The 15,593-nt window shown below is 46.6% G+C and overlaps 1 protein-coding gene across 6 annotated transcripts in view; it reads right to left on the reverse strand.

The window, feature by feature from the left end:
• Positions 1-15,593, reverse strand: part of RAPGEF6 (Rap guanine nucleotide exchange factor 6) — a 106,802-nt gene that overhangs the window by 46,423 nt on the left and 44,786 nt on the right. The window lies entirely within an intron of this gene.

Genomic DNA, 15,593 nt, shown 5'->3' on the forward strand with positions numbered 1-15,593 from the left:
CTTAGGGGAGCAGTAAAAAGGTGGAAGCCTTCGGCTGGCAGAACCCAATGCAGGGGCAAAGGAACCTATCTGTTACGAGAGAGCTGACACAAGGGAGGTGGGATTTAACTTCAGCATGGATGGGGCACTGGTTGGCTTTGTTTTAAATCCAAATGAATGCTTCTTACAGCGCACGTTTTTGTGCCATACACAGAAGAACAGCAGATGCCACTAATGGATGCAAGGCAGAATATACTCCACTATTTCCACTAAAGCTTTCTGAGTTAAGGCACTGGTTAAGCCCCCGAGGCTCTGCTGGTTCCCGTGGCGTGGACAGAGGCTGCTCAGTGCAGGGTGAAGTGTGGAAGCCGAATTCCAGCTCTGCTTGCCAGGCTCACAATGCCCTGCAGCCTTTGGGAATGGCTCAGAGACCTTCAGGAGAGGAAGGAGTGGGATCAGGAGCAGAACCGACTCGATGCGTTTCCCTGCAGCTCTCCCCCAAACAGCACTGCTGCCAAAGTGCCACGCCAGCCCACCTGCTGTAACTGGCAGTGCAAAATGTAAGATGTGTGTGACAAAGGCAGTTTAATGTGTTGAGGCTGAGAAGTATTGCTGGAACAAAACGGAGCTCTCGAAACAAAGGGAAGTCAGGTGTGCCATTTGGATGCACTTCTCACAAATGCACACTGAAGACCAACTCAAACCACCAGCACTCCTCCCCAGAGGAGTACTTCGAATCAAGTCATTAATCACTTAGAACTGATCTCCGCTCCCCCAGCCAGCACTCACATTAATTTCCATCACCTATAAAGCACATGGGCACCCACACTGCTCCAGCTGGACTTTGCCATATGTTATTGGGAAAGACATTTAATGCAAGCTAGGTGTAAGGAAACACTGCAGCATCTCTTTAAATCTGAGAGAGATATAAGGTTTATTTGAGACAAGTGACCTTTAAAGTGCTGCTTGCCACTCTACTCAATCTCCCAAAATAAATCACAGCTTCTGTCTTTTGTGTGTCATTTTTATTACCCAAAGCAATTTTCTTCCCTTCAGAACTCACTAAGCAGCATACGAGGAGCGGATGTTTTTGCAGCAGCGGACGCGGGGTGGACTCACTGGATGTGGTAATGATGTTGCTGAAAGCATTTTGGAATTGCCTGAGCTACTGCTGAAAAGCATTCACCTATTCAGCTGTGGTTTTTATATGGGAGAAACTTAAGACGCTTGTTCCAAATGCGTCAGTATCTTGGAAGATTGTGTGTTAAGGAAACAAGTCCGTAGCAGCAACATTCACCTATGTCCACACTAGAATCTTTCAGAAACAGTGCAAAAAAACCACACACAAAAAAAAAAACAAAACAAAAAAAAGAAAAAAGAAAAAAAAAAAGAAAAACCTTATATATCCAGTAATCTGTTCCAAAATTGTTCATCTCCTAATTAACCACTCAGAATGTGCACTGCATTTCAATCAATTATTTTATTTATTGTAAACAGAATTAAGGAACAGCATGCAGCACACTGACTGAGTGCAGCAGTCTGGTGTTTGGTGTGCTGGTGCTCCATGGAGCAGCTCTGCTCTTCCCTTATCCACGGAAGAGATACATTTATTTTTTATAAAGGTAAATCAAGACATCCTGATCTTATATAGAATTCTGAACTTCCTCAAACTGACTGCATGACAAGAGCAGAGCAGCGATGCGATTCCTCCCAGATGCTGCTGAGGTTTCCATCCAAGAGCCAACACACTTGCCCAGCCAGTCTAGAGATGCGTGCTGTGGCTAGAAATGGAGTACTTACCTCACACAACACGGAATCACGCCTACACACCACAACCAGACACTAAAAAATTAGAGAAAATTGCATATTCCTTCCTGTTCAGCAGGCAGCACCCAGCAAAGACTCACTGGTTGTGTTTTCAGAAGGAGACATTCACAGTATTACATTCACTGCGACTGAAACTTTTAGGGAAAAGTGTTGGTGCTCCCTTTCCCCACCCAAAAATACTGACTTCTCCCCCAGACCTGGCAGACCTGAGGACAAGAGGACAGCAGACTGACAGCTAACCCCCCAGGAGAGCACCATGTTCAATAATCATGGCTGTCTTTGGTTCCACGACAGCTTTCTACACAACCAACAAAGTGTTCTGTGCATCACGAGAGAGTGGGTATTTGTGGTCTTAGCATTAAAACAACCAATTTCTCTCTCATCTAGAGGCTTAGACTTCGTGCCATTGCTAGGTGTATGAACTGGGACTTCCATCTAAATTATTCACTTAGCCATATGTACCACCCTGCTAAATGGCCAACACAGCAAGCACGGGAGGGAGAAGAGCCACTCAGCATGTAGAAACACGCTGTAAAAATCCCTGAATTATTTTGTAAAGATTGTTTCTGTCTATAACTGCCTTTTATGAGGCAGATATGCTCTGTAGAGCACCCAAAGCATGCACCCTTCTCTACTACTTTCTAGTCCAAGCTTATTGACAGAGAGGCTGAATGCCACAATATCCTCCTAAAAACATATCAGCTTTCCTGCTGCTCTCTATCCCCTAGCAGAAATGTACAGCTTCCCATGTTCGTTAGGATGAGCAGTGAACCAACCAGCTGCTCACTCTCATCATCATAACCAACCCAAATTTCCAAAGCTCAGTCCTTCTCCCCCACAACCAACGCTGCTTTGCAGTGATTTTGACCCCTCTGAGTTTTACACATAGAAATTTCCACCTCATTTTCCTGCTACTTGGTGCATTACTGTGCTGTACCTCCCTGCATCACATTTTCCAGACATCCAGACTAAGGTGTCTGATAGCCAAGATAGCCTGATGCAAAGACAGCAAAACCCACCACGTTAGCGGGACGCGTGCGTCTGAACAGGAATTCTCAATTAACATTCATTTTCTAAATTAGTCTATATAATTAATTTAGTTTTGCATCAATAGATCCATACCTCTGATGACGCAGGATGTGTAAGTGATGTGCCAACTTTCCCCACGACATTCGCTGTGTAGGTCACAGGAAGGGAGCAGACCATTCCTACAGCCCCAAGTAGAGCACGTCTGCAGTGACATTCCCTTCTGATGTAAACACCACTGATTCTCAAAAGAGAAATCACAGAACACTGGGAAATTAAATTAAAAGCTAATTTTGGTATGGCAGATTTATAAGACCGCACATGTCCTGTGCTGCACGATGGGATCTTCTTACATGCTGATCACCAACCTACTCTTGAGAAGCACACCCACAATGAGCTTTACCCCAAGGATAAATTTCTCCTGATGTGCTTCTTGGGAATGCCTAAAAATGGAGGCTGTGGAAAAGTTATTGCAGAATTTACGCAAAGAGAAAGCAGCCACCGAAGTCGTAAGTAATTAGTGGGCAGAAGCTAACAAGCAGGGGGGATAAAGTGAGAATTTAGTCTCTGCATTCCCTGTTCTTTGCAGGGAAAGGACTGAGACATCTCTTCGGGCACAGAGATCCATGCTCTTCATGCTGCATTTCCTATGGGACCAAATTTGCTGGTACCTGTCGTACTGAGAAGCCACGAGTCAGTGACTTTGCAAGTTTTGAAAATAGGTATCAGCGTTTCCTTAAACAGTTTGGATAACCTTAGAAAAGAGGTTGGAAGGGCATTTACAACACAAATTAGCAACATAAATTAACACAAAGGAGGACACGAGACCCACACAGTGACTTTCGGTATCTGTAGAAGCAGTTTATGGAACACACGGAGTCACTCTGCAATGAGGATAACAACCAAAGGACTCACCCCCAGAATGAGAACTACTGAAGAAGCACAGTCTGTGCAAATCTCCTGGCAGACAGCATCCACCAAAAGCGGGAATTAAAGGAAGAAAAATGAACCACAAGGAAATAAAAGCTTCCCCTTGCCCTTTACTCCTTGGGAGCAGAGCGTGCCACCAGATTCCTGCAGGGATGTGCACAGCAGATCGATGCCTGCAGGACACAGGAGGAGCTCCACAGCCCCAGACGCAGGAACGCTCTGTCCTTCTGCAGGCTGCGTAAGCAAGTTTTGTCCTTGCTTTCACAGACTGTCGGTAACTTCACACCTTATTTGCTTTTTCTGAAGTTCCCTGAAACGTTGCCAGCATGAGCAATGTCCAGAAACAACACGGGGCTGATATCCCTGGAACAGAGCAGAGGAGACGGCGCAGCCCTCGCGCCCACCGGCTGCATGCCACCTCACAATCCCCATTCAAAGCAAAATAAAGGATGTGGGTCTCATCACGTGGGATTTTCTATTAAGGAGTTGCCACTGTTTTAAGCTGGAACCCATTAACAAACCCCGAGGGCATTAACTGTGACAGCACTTGGTAACCCCGGAGATTTGGGAAATGCTCACACTCGAGCTTCATCACAGCCCAGTGCAGCAATTTTTCTTTCTTGGCTGATGCAAAGTTCAGCCCGTTACAACCTGTGAGTTAAAGAAGGCTCCCCCCTTCTCTTCAAATGCTTGTTGTTCATTGATGCCCTTGATTCCAGCCCTTTCACAGACCTGCCATTGGAATGAACTAGCTCTGCCCACATTTCTGCATTTCCTCTCCCCTGGCCAATGCCATGTACACCTCTGACACCTTTCCTACAAACCAAACCATGACTGCAACTGCTAGAAAGTTAAAGGTACATCCTCACTTCTGTCCCAACTCTCAGGCAGCAGCTCTGCTTAGCACAGGAGCACTGTCTTCAGTTTCCTAGGCACAGGTTCTGCTGCACCTTCTCCATTCCATCATCTCACCAGTTCCACCATCAGTGCTGCTTCACACACCCTCAGCTTGAGCAAACCTTGTCTTCTACATTTTATTTGCCACTGGAGTTCTCTAAAGTTATTTTTCAGTGTTTCATTAGCCCTTTTCTCGAAGTAATTATTACAAATAAACTCTGCTTTTCACCTCCTTTTTGCACACAAGCCACAGTTCTCCAAATCAGAGATGTAAGTATAAAATACATACAGAGCTGTGCTAATGGGAGAGAAGAAAGCTACTCCTCAGAGGGCAAAACGAGCCCAGCTCAATTATGTATGCTGACATCAGTCATCAACCGACTTAATGCAAACAAAACCATTTCCTCCTTACCACAGATATTCCACACAGGGAGCAAAAGATTTCTTCAGATTTTTAAAGAGCAGCAATGATTTATTATTATTATTATTGTTTTGACTCCATGAAGGCAATGGCCAGCCCTGGAACTGAACTGCCAAAGCGTGCAGCCTCAGAGCTCAGCTCAGGGCTGATGTTCACCTCCTGATGGATCAAATATTTGCCCGATAGGTTCAGCTCAAATCCTGTAGCCTCCAATAGCATCATGCAAAGAAAAAAGGTACCAAACTTCTCAGGTAGCTCTCCTTTCTGAAATGTACAAAGGAGGCACTTGCTGCCAATTTTATTTCAGATCTTACTTCAGCTCATTAGCTGCAGTTGTACCTTGAGTCTCAAAGAAACGGGGACCAAGCCCACTGCATGCATGACAGCCTTACAGTGCCTTAAACCTGCCTTTCCAGCCTTCCCACAGTAACCTCAGGCTCACAAAAGAAAATAGGAAAACAAAGCAAAAAGAATCAAAAAAATATGCAAAATCCCTTGAGGCCGCTCTGTGCCCACAGCAGCTGAGAGGTTCTTGGTCTGCATGGCTCATCCCAAGCAGGGAAACATCCTCAGAAGTATGACATCTCCTTAGTTACAACAAGGTGACATGAGGACAGAATTTCAAATGGAATTCTGGCGTTGCCTTAAACCACATACGTAATGCAATTTTAATTTGGTTTTCATATGTTTAAATAATAGATTACCACTATGCTTTAACTCACGATAATGCTCAGCATCTGACACACAAACGTCTCAGTGTTGGAGATAAGGGTGGACTTTGGCTGAGAAAACCTTTGGTATGAAAACCATGAGTGCTGCCGAAGCTCCGTAATTCTGGGAATAGCCAATGTGTAAACAGAAATTGCGTTTGTTTTGTTGAGTTTTTCTTTGTTTGCTTTGTGGTGGTGTTTTTTTTTTTCTTACCACCAATTAATACAGATCAACTCCGTTTTGTTCTACTGACTATACAACATTTTAAAATACCAAGAACTGTGTTTTCTTATTATGAAAATGTTACAATAATGATGCTCAAGAAGTCTTATTTTTAGTGCCCAAGTTTGAGTTTTGCCATTCGTCCTCATCACTGAAAAACCAATATACTGCAAGACTAGAAGGAGCCTGGGCTAAACAGCTATGGCAGCACACAAGTAGCGATGACAGCTCTGAATGCTCCAAATCCCACATGGAACCCACATTTCAGAGCCACGGGAGCCCTGGCAGCTGAGCAGGAGGCAGCAGCCCGCTGCCTGGGGAGCTCTCATCCATGGACGTGCAAAATTCCAGATTTACACTGAGCTTCGTCTCGGCTGCATAATTTATAAGCTCTTATATCCACTGATTGGTAAAGCATCGTGGTGACGGCAGTTCCAGCCCCTCAGCGAGTGCTGGGCAGCCCCAGGAGGCAGCGCCAAGGCCACCAGTGCCCCCAGCTGTGCCAGTCTGGCACTGTGATGGATCAGCTCTGGGCTCTCTGCCTCGTGCACGAGGCCCTCAGCCCTATGGAGAACAAAGCAGCACCATCCCTCCACCTGCATCTTGGCTGCATTCATCCAGGAATGTGGCTGTGAGGAGCAGAACAGGGTGGTCCCGAGCCAGCTCGCTGCTGTGAGCAGAACTGTAACAAAGCAGCTTTAAACCAAACAAAGCCCAGGAGGAAATAAATGAAAAGCTAGATGTTTATTTGCATATTAAGAGCCAATTTCCGATAAAAACAATCCTTCAGGAAAAGGCTTTCTGTTGAAAGTAGTAGGATGTGAGCTTGCATTAACGTCAACTTATTGTACGCTGGAGTATAAGAAAATTCAGGCTTTCTGGAGTAAATGCCAAAGTGCTTGCGCTAAAAATGTTTCGTCTTCATAAATTAACAAACAAAAAGTGCATGAAAAAGGAGTTTCGCTTGAAATATGCAAGAAAGCAATTCTCCTGTTGGAGGGGATGGAGATGGGAGAGATCAGGAAAAGTGGAAAAGCAATATTCTGAGGAGCTGGCCAAAGCTTCAAAAACTGAAACCAGAGAGCTAAAAAGGGACTGGGAAGTCAGACGAACCCACAGGGCAACCCCAGGCTGCGTTTGCCATCACACAAGAGCCTGGCAGAGGGCTGGTGAGCACCCATGGGTCCCACCTGTGCCGGAGCTCAGCACTGGACATAGCTTCGGGCACATGGAGCTCAGATGGAGAAGCAAGGCCAGGAGGACAAGATGCTGCTAAAATCTACTGCAAAAAGAAAGTGAAGGGTTAGCTGTTCTATTTGCACTGGCAATATTTTAAATTCATGCTACCTGGGCTACTTTCTACACAAGTGCATGAGCAAAGACAAGGATGACAACTAATCAAATCAAGGACACGCTATCAAAGCTCTGTTTTCTTTCTGATGAGCCGAAAATAATCTTTAATTGCATGAGGGTTTCAGCTCAGGATCTCAAACTGATGCCCTTTGAAATCAGAAGATGATGTTAGCCTGCTTTTATTTATGGATAACTAAAGCTTGCATCACATCCCTGCCAGACAGCAGCAGAAATGGGAATGGAATGGAAAATGACTCCAAATCTTCTCCTCTACTCCTGTCACAAATTTGTATGGAATAAATGTACCTCTTGTTATTACGCTTAGAATTAATAGACTTTATCTGAGCAGCAGAGAGGGAGAAGACGACAGAAGCCTGGAAAAAGGAGAAAGTAAGTGTCTGTCTTACAACAGAAGACAACTTTAATGTGCACCTGGGGCCTTAAATGAAGGTGTTTCCTGCCAGGATCAAACAATTTAGAAGCTGAGATGTTAGGTCAAAGATCCTTATTTTCTGTAACAAGCACATTATCTCCAAAAGCATCCCTTTTTAATTACCCTTTATAGATATGTTGTCTAATCACTGTGTTTCCCTGTCAGGCCCTACTGCCACACCAACAGGGCAGCTGTGCACGCATTCTGGGCTTGGGAAATTTTAGGCAGTACATAACACTTCTATCAGTGGAGGACCTGACACATCTCAATTGCTAGGATTAGCATTAAAAAGAGTTCTGACTTCATAATGTGTCTGTGTTTACAAGTCTCATAGCAGAGAGCAGCGCAGACACTAGAAGATACAGTCAGAATTATAAAGACAATCCAAGTCTTGCTGAGATGTATTTGAAATCATGACTTTGTTTGCATTCAAATACTGTGCATCATAGGAAAAGCACTTGGTGTGAGCTGGGTGCTTGATGCCCTTGTGAACACAGCCTGGCCAGCCCACAGCTCTGCCACAGCAGTGCCCCGATCACTGCTGGCACGGTCCTGCAGGCAGGGCTCACACACCAGGCTGCAGGTGCACTGCAGAAACTCACCCTTGACATTCTTCTCTTGATTTATCCTCCTTTTTGCAGTCTTTAATGCAGGAAAACATCTGCTCCATCTCCTTTACTTTGGAAGCCAAAAGGAACAGACCTGCTCTCAGGGAGATGAGGGGCACGGACCTCTCTGCATCCACAGCTCCTCTCCTAGAGGCAACAGCTCCCAGCGCTCCCCCAGGCAGCTCCCACGTCACCAGACAGCCATGAAGTCCCACTGCCACCCTCCTTTGCGTGCCCTCACATCAGCTCACCTTCCTGCTTAGTCACAAGAAACGTGACTTCATTCTGCTCTGATTTAATAGATGTAATGTTACTCTGCCACATTCTGAACAGCTCTAATTACAACTGAGTCAACCGTCCATTTTCAGACTGTTGTCCTACATCACACTTTAATAGCATCTAATTTAAAAATCTGGGACAGATATCCACAGAAGTCTGTGGAACTTTGGTTTAGTCACTGAGAAAGCAAAGATGAGATGTTTGCTGCTCTGCAGCCAGAAGCGGTTCCAGCTACAGAGCATGGTTATAAAACACCTGACATTTCCAAGTCAAAGTTATGAACTTGCATATTTAAAATTCTCAGGTCAGTTATTTTATTGTAATACGTATTATGATAAAACACCCATCACAGAGAAAACAGGGTTCGAAGTTCAGAAAAGGGAATGAGATCAGATGGCACTCAGACAACCGCTGTGGTCAGTCCTGCTTTCCAGAGCTGCAGAGCTTCAGGAATGGATGAGTTTCCAAAGCTCTGGGGGTTGCAGGGACTTACAGGAGCTCTGGGGGGTTCTGCAGGAGGGGGAACAGCTGCTTTTCCTGGGTTGGTTTCAAAGACAACAAATTATCCGAGGACTGATACACAAAAGCAGCTACTAGCTTGCAGCAATTGTTTAAAAGAAAGAAAACAACAGCGACAACGACAAAAGAAAGGAGAAAAAAAAAAAAAAAAAACCATCCTACTGCCCAACATTTTACAGCATTTCATTTATGAATTGCAAACGAGTGAATAAACGGCAGCAGTGTGCTGGGTGCCATCCCCAGCGCTGACACAGGGGGCCACAAGTCCTTACAATCATCTTTCCCCCTGCAAAGCCTTATCTGAGCACAGCGCTTTCTCATTTTTTGGTTTCTCACTTAGGCCCAAACTCTCCTGAAAGAGCCATCCCAGCAGAAGCCCAAACGTGACTAAGCACTGCCATTTTTTAAGCAGCATCACGCATTCAGAGCTTCTTTCCAAGGGCGGTGCGGGCGAGCCGAGCCCCAGGAAACCAAACCCTGCACACTGCGTGTCTGCAGATGAGGAAGAGACAAAGTAAAGGAATCTGCACATACACTGGAGGCACCAGGGGTGTCCAATGGGACCCAGGGAGCCCACAGTCAGAGCCACGTGTTCCAGCACACGAGTTCTGAGCGCCCGTTGCTCCCTTGGCTTTCGCCAATGGCACCGGCAGCCTCAGCACACAGCGCTGCTGAGCTGGGCCACAAGCACACACCCAATTCCCACCTTAATTTTGGCAACCCTGTGTGGAAACCCTAAATCCCAGTGCTACCCCCTGCACACGGTCAGCTCCTATTTCAAAAAAAGGAAACCCATCAAGCCCACCCAGCTGGGTTTCCCTGCAGTGTGTCTGCACACTGCTGTGCCACTTGGTCCCAGAAACTTCTTGGAACCAACTAGAGAGCATATTTCTTGCTTTGAAGCCAGTGCCACATCTCCTGATCCCTAGAGCAGAGGGATTTCTCCCGCTCCCCACTGCCTGTGCCACACGGGGAACGTGCACAGTCCTCAGCCCTGTGTGGCAGAAGCTCACGGAGGCAAATAGAGAACTGTAAGAGATTCCAAGGTGTGTGTGCCTGGCCTCAGGTTTGTAGAGCAATTCCTGTGTGTTGGGTGCTGGCACTGCTCTCAGCCTCAGTACAACACGGGGAACTCTTGCAATGTTCCGAGCAAACCAACCCGCAGCCTGACAAACAGTGCATCTTCTATATTTCTTTACAGGCTTTTATCTCAGTCGGTTGGGCTGCTCGAATGTTCCAGATCTCATTACCTTCTTTAAAAGAAACACCCTTCCTTCCCCAGCCCCACACAAACACGGCATCTTCAAACAGACTAAATAGTGCCTCTTGAAGCTAATTATAATTTCATAGTTCAGCTAAATAATTAACCAGTTCCACAACGCTGCACAAAGGAAGCAAGCAGTGCAGCCTCATACTGCTCCAGTGTCAGAGCATCAGTGGGCTCAGACATCAATACGTTCAAGTTAGCAATATACACAGGCAGTCATAAAAACATTACACTTCCATTATACTTGCTCCATATATTGACAGGATAAAAAGCAAGCTTTAAACGTTTCCTAAGAAAATGACATTTTTATGCTTCCTGTCCATTTGCAGGCTATTAGTATACACAACACCATTTCAATATTTCCAGGTCCTCCCTTCCCACTCAGAAAGGACTCCAGCAGAGGAGCCCCGCACAGAGCCCGCAGCTCCGAGATGCAGCACCCCATCAGCCCCATGCATTGCAGCCCCCAGAAAGCACCACACACAAAATCCTACTTACTTTGGAGGCCCACGGCTGCAGGCAGTTGGCGTAGCAGCGAACAAGAAAAGCCATTTCTTAGGCTGAGAAAAAAAGTTTCCTTTCTCAAATAAAAGCCACAGAGGGAAGAAAAAAAAAAATAGCAAGTAAAATCCTCTCTGGATTCTTGTGAAAAGTCATAAACCAAAGCAGCAAATATAGATGTATGCAACTTCTCAGGCTTGAATTTCACACCGAACTCGATCACAGTTCTCCCGTACCGGAGTAGTTTGCAGTGTTGCAGTGAGTTAGCAGCAGCAATTCCTATTAAAATGTTCCGGTTTTAACAAGCACATCAATTCAAGTCAAAATGTTTCCTAGCTCTTCCAATACAAATATCCAAGGGTTCCCCCAGGCAAGAGGCATGTACCTGAAAAGTGCTGCTAAGATGGAATTAATTCTGAAATGGATTCGAATTGCACGTTACAGCAACAATACATTAAAAGGTGAGATAAGAATTCTTCCAATTCCTTTTTTCTCTTCCCTAAAATGCATTTACGAGTGGCTTATCTTCAGGTCCACTTTCAGAAACTTCACATTCCTATCGTAGATGAAATTTTGCACAGGTTCTTCAGCATCCCAGGCAATTCAGGAATCCCACACCCCGGATATTAAAGTTTCTTCTTTATACTCTTGTCCATCATAACTGCAAAAATTGAATTAGTCTCCGGACTGTAGCTCCAGGATATGTGCTCTAACAGGTTTGCACTGTGGAATGCATTAGAAGCTTCTGCAATACAAACCCTTTTCTCTTTTGCCCCCCCACCCCTCCTTTTTTTTTTTTTTTTTTTTAATGCAGTTTACAACTCTGCAGTGTTGCTTAGTATTCTAATGCATCAGTCAGACACAGTCCATCCACGCCTAGCTTTTCCAATTAAAACATTTCTGTAATGCACAACCAAACCGTACGTCCATGGCTACAGCGAGCTGCCTGCTGGAGCCCCAATTCCTACTATCTTTGCTTGCTTCTCAGCAGCTCCCTCAGGAGAAGCTCCCATCGATTGGATGCTCCGCAGCAAGATGAAATATCTAATAAGGAGGAAAGAGAGTGGGAGGGGAACCGAGCTAAAAGGATGACATCACCTGTATAGAAAGCCTTTAGAAACTGCATTAGATCAATTGGCTACTGTATCTGCAGATGCAGCCGGCAGAGCATCTTTATTGACCTAATACAAACACACGGATCGGCACAGCACCGCTCAGCACAGCTCCCAGCACTGCATTCGGTACCGGATCGCACACTGCTGCATGTGCTGCAGCCCTGAGCATTCTTCTTTCTAAACAATTTTAAAGAATCCGAACCTCATTTCTCCATTAACGCTTTTCAGTGGCATAAAGGTGAATCCTTTTGCATCTCTGCATCCACATTTAGAAAGAAGGTAAAATATACATATATATCTGCAGATACCTGCATGCATGCACAGATTTACCCGTCATCAAACAGACAATGCAATAATTTCTGCTTTGATGTACGGATGCCATACAAGAATTCCAGCATTTTTATCTCATCCTCTATTATTCCTCAGGAGATTTTTACTTAGAATGAGAATTCCTTGCTGAACAGTGGTATTTACAATGCTGAAATTTTTCATGGTTTTGGCATGTTTGAAGTTGCTGTGCCTTTCCCCTCCAATCAGGCCAATTATGTTCATAACAAGAACTGCCTGAATTCTGCAGTAGTCAATTTGATTTTACAATTCCTTTTCGCCACCAAAGCCTGCCATGCTGGCTGGGCCCGGGGCAGCAGCCTGAGGGATCCCCCACCTCCCCAGGGCAGCGAGGGGAGGGAGGAGGGCTCGGGGGATGGGACAGGGGGTGCAGCCTCCAGCACAGCCACTCCTGACTCTACAGGATCATTTACTTCATCTGCAACAAGGGGCACTCACTGTCTCCATTTTCCTCTCTTCAGAAAGAATCTTCATCGCTGTATCTCATATTCTCTATTTGCATCAGACTCGAGGTTAATTCTCCAGACCTGCAGGCAGACCGCACGGCTGCACCTTCCCACAGAACAGCAGCTTCAGAGAGCAGCCAGGAGGCAGCCAGGGCCCAAATGCCCTTTTCTGGTTCTGCTTGCTTGCTCGGGAACACCGAATCAGGCAGTTTGGAGCAAGGCACGGTGGGCTGTGCACCGGGAGGTGCGCACAGGAGCCTCACACTGCAGTGGCCAAGGGGCACCCACCGGTCACCCACCCCACCCCACCCCACCCCTGAGTTCCCCAGGCAGCGGAGCAGAGCTGGGTTGTGCCCACCAGAGACCCCCAGCACCTCCCAGTGCCCTAAGGGACACAACTGGCACCAAAACCTGGATTTATTCCAGCACTGCTCAACAATGGAAACAGAAATGGATGCATCTAGGCTAATGACCGGGTTTAATTTGTATTTAAACACAGAGTAAAAGCTGAACTTCAGTCCCGCTCTTGCAAAATTCACAAAGCCAACATCCGCTTTTAAAAGCTGAAAGATTTTTAGATAACTCCTTTAGACTTCTGAAAGGCATTCCATCAGCTACATAATAGCTGGTTCCTGTGCTGCTCCTTCAATAACAAACAATAGCCCTGATGCCAGCTTCATCTCGCATGCAACGGCACCGCATCTCTCCTAACACTCACAACATTTAAAAAGCCTGCTATTCCCCCCGCTATAAAGCCCAACTGAGACATTTTCAGTAGTAACCAACGTCTGAATGCCATCACGCCGTGTTACCTGCATCATTACAGTTATCACCATCACAATTTCTATCAAGGAAAAAGCAAAAACAAAAAAGAACCAAGCGAGCAGCAGCCAGAGGAAACCTCTCCCTGCCTGCACGCACAGCGATAGCATGCAGCCCCCGGCCGAGCGGGCACACAGTCATCTCCCAGCCATGCTTCCAACCCGCCGCATTGTGCATGAAATCCAATCCGCTACAGATTTTGGCGAGGATGCCATATTTTACAACTACTGTAAACACCGGCTCAATAATGGGAACGAAATTCCATTTCCTTCTAGTTTTGCCTTTCAGCGAGGATGACATCATCCCGGCAAGCTGCGGCTGCGTCCCGGGGCTGCGCCAGCGCTGCGCGGGGAGAGCCTGACCCAGATCCAGGCGGGGGCTGGGGGCTTCCCTCCCCCCCCCCCGGAATAACTGCAGCTCCAGCAGCCCGTGTACCTGTGCTGCTGAGTGACACCTCGCCAACCCAGAGGGGAGGGAACGCAGCCGGCTCTGCAGTGACTGCAGCCAAATTGCTGCCGAAGAACAGGCAGAGCACACACAGCAAGCTGCCCCTCTCATTGTAACTGCATTCCAAGTTCTCAGAGAACCTTCAGGAAAAATAAACCTTTGGTATACAATCTCTGAATTTAAAAAGGTCTTTGTTTCTCAACGCTGATTTATTTTCACGCTTGAAGTCTCGCTCCATATGTTTCTATGCGCCACGTTCCCTTTATCCTCCCCTAACGCCGAATCCTCCCGACCGTTAAATAAATCTGCATGTCCCAATTGTCTAACAGGAGCAAGTCACTGAAAACCAGGATGCTTTCAGAAGGATAGAAAGACCCTTCTGAATTTAAACACAAGTTCACTCGAACAGGACTAATGTCCCCTGTTACTGAAAGGCACCACAACCCCAAGTTCCACCAAACCAGAGGCGCCCCAAGCAGCATTTCTCCTGCTCCATCACAGAGCCCTGTGCCATACCTGCTGCCAGCTGAGCACCAAGGTGAGCACCGAGCTGAGCCCCAACGTGGCAAGGCCAGGCTGTGCACGCTGGCAACTGACCCTTGGCCCTCCCAGCAAGGCTGCTGTGTGCTGTCCCCACTCATCCCCACTGCAGGTACTTTGGTGCTCCCCCTCTTTTCAGTGTGAGGACAGCAGTGGCCTGCATGCCCCCAGAGGTACCCAGCTGCTTGGGAAGCAATCCTTCACTTCACACTCTTAAGACATTTGGGGCTAAAATACATTTTGATGAGGTTTTTCTAAGTGGGAATTGCCAAACAGAGCAGCTTAACACAGATATATTTTAGGCGTTAGCAGCACCTGCATCAAGAGGTTTGTCCAGTACATGGAGCACTTGAAATCCCTGTGCAGAGCAGGCGACGCTGAGCAGCACGGTGCCAGCTGCAGCCCCACAGCTCAGTGTCACTGGCACACATCTCTGATTCCTCCTCCTCGCCATTTCACTCGGGCATCGTAAATAAATCACCACGCTGTGTGCCAGTGCTAGTCCCTCAATAGGGTTTCTCAGGAATTCCTGTTCAAATGGAAGAAATAAAAAAGGAAAGAAAGCAACTCTCCACCCTGCTCCTGACCAATTCACACAAATGGAGGCAGTGAGAGCAGTGCTGCGAGCTCTGTTCCTCCTTCAGGGTGACATTACGTGCTGCCTCCCTCCGTAGATCACCCTCCGCAGCAGCACTTAGGAGCACGCTGTAGAAAAATCCTGCTGCAAGATCTGTAGGATTCGTAAGTGGTATGAAAATGTGATCCATCCTAGGGGAGGGAGAGCAGGGAGGGAGAGGAGAGGGAGGGAGCTGGGGGGAGGCTGTCATCATAACCATAGTGATGTAAGCTTCTAAATATAGAGCCTGTAATACAGAAGGAACAATAAAAAGGCACCATGGATT

Source organism: Meleagris gallopavo, chromosome 15 (genome assembly GCF_905368555.1).
Source record: "Meleagris gallopavo chromosome 15, MGAL_WU_HG_1.1, whole genome shotgun sequence".
NCBI lineage: Eukaryota > Metazoa > Chordata > Aves > Galliformes > Phasianidae > Meleagris > Meleagris gallopavo.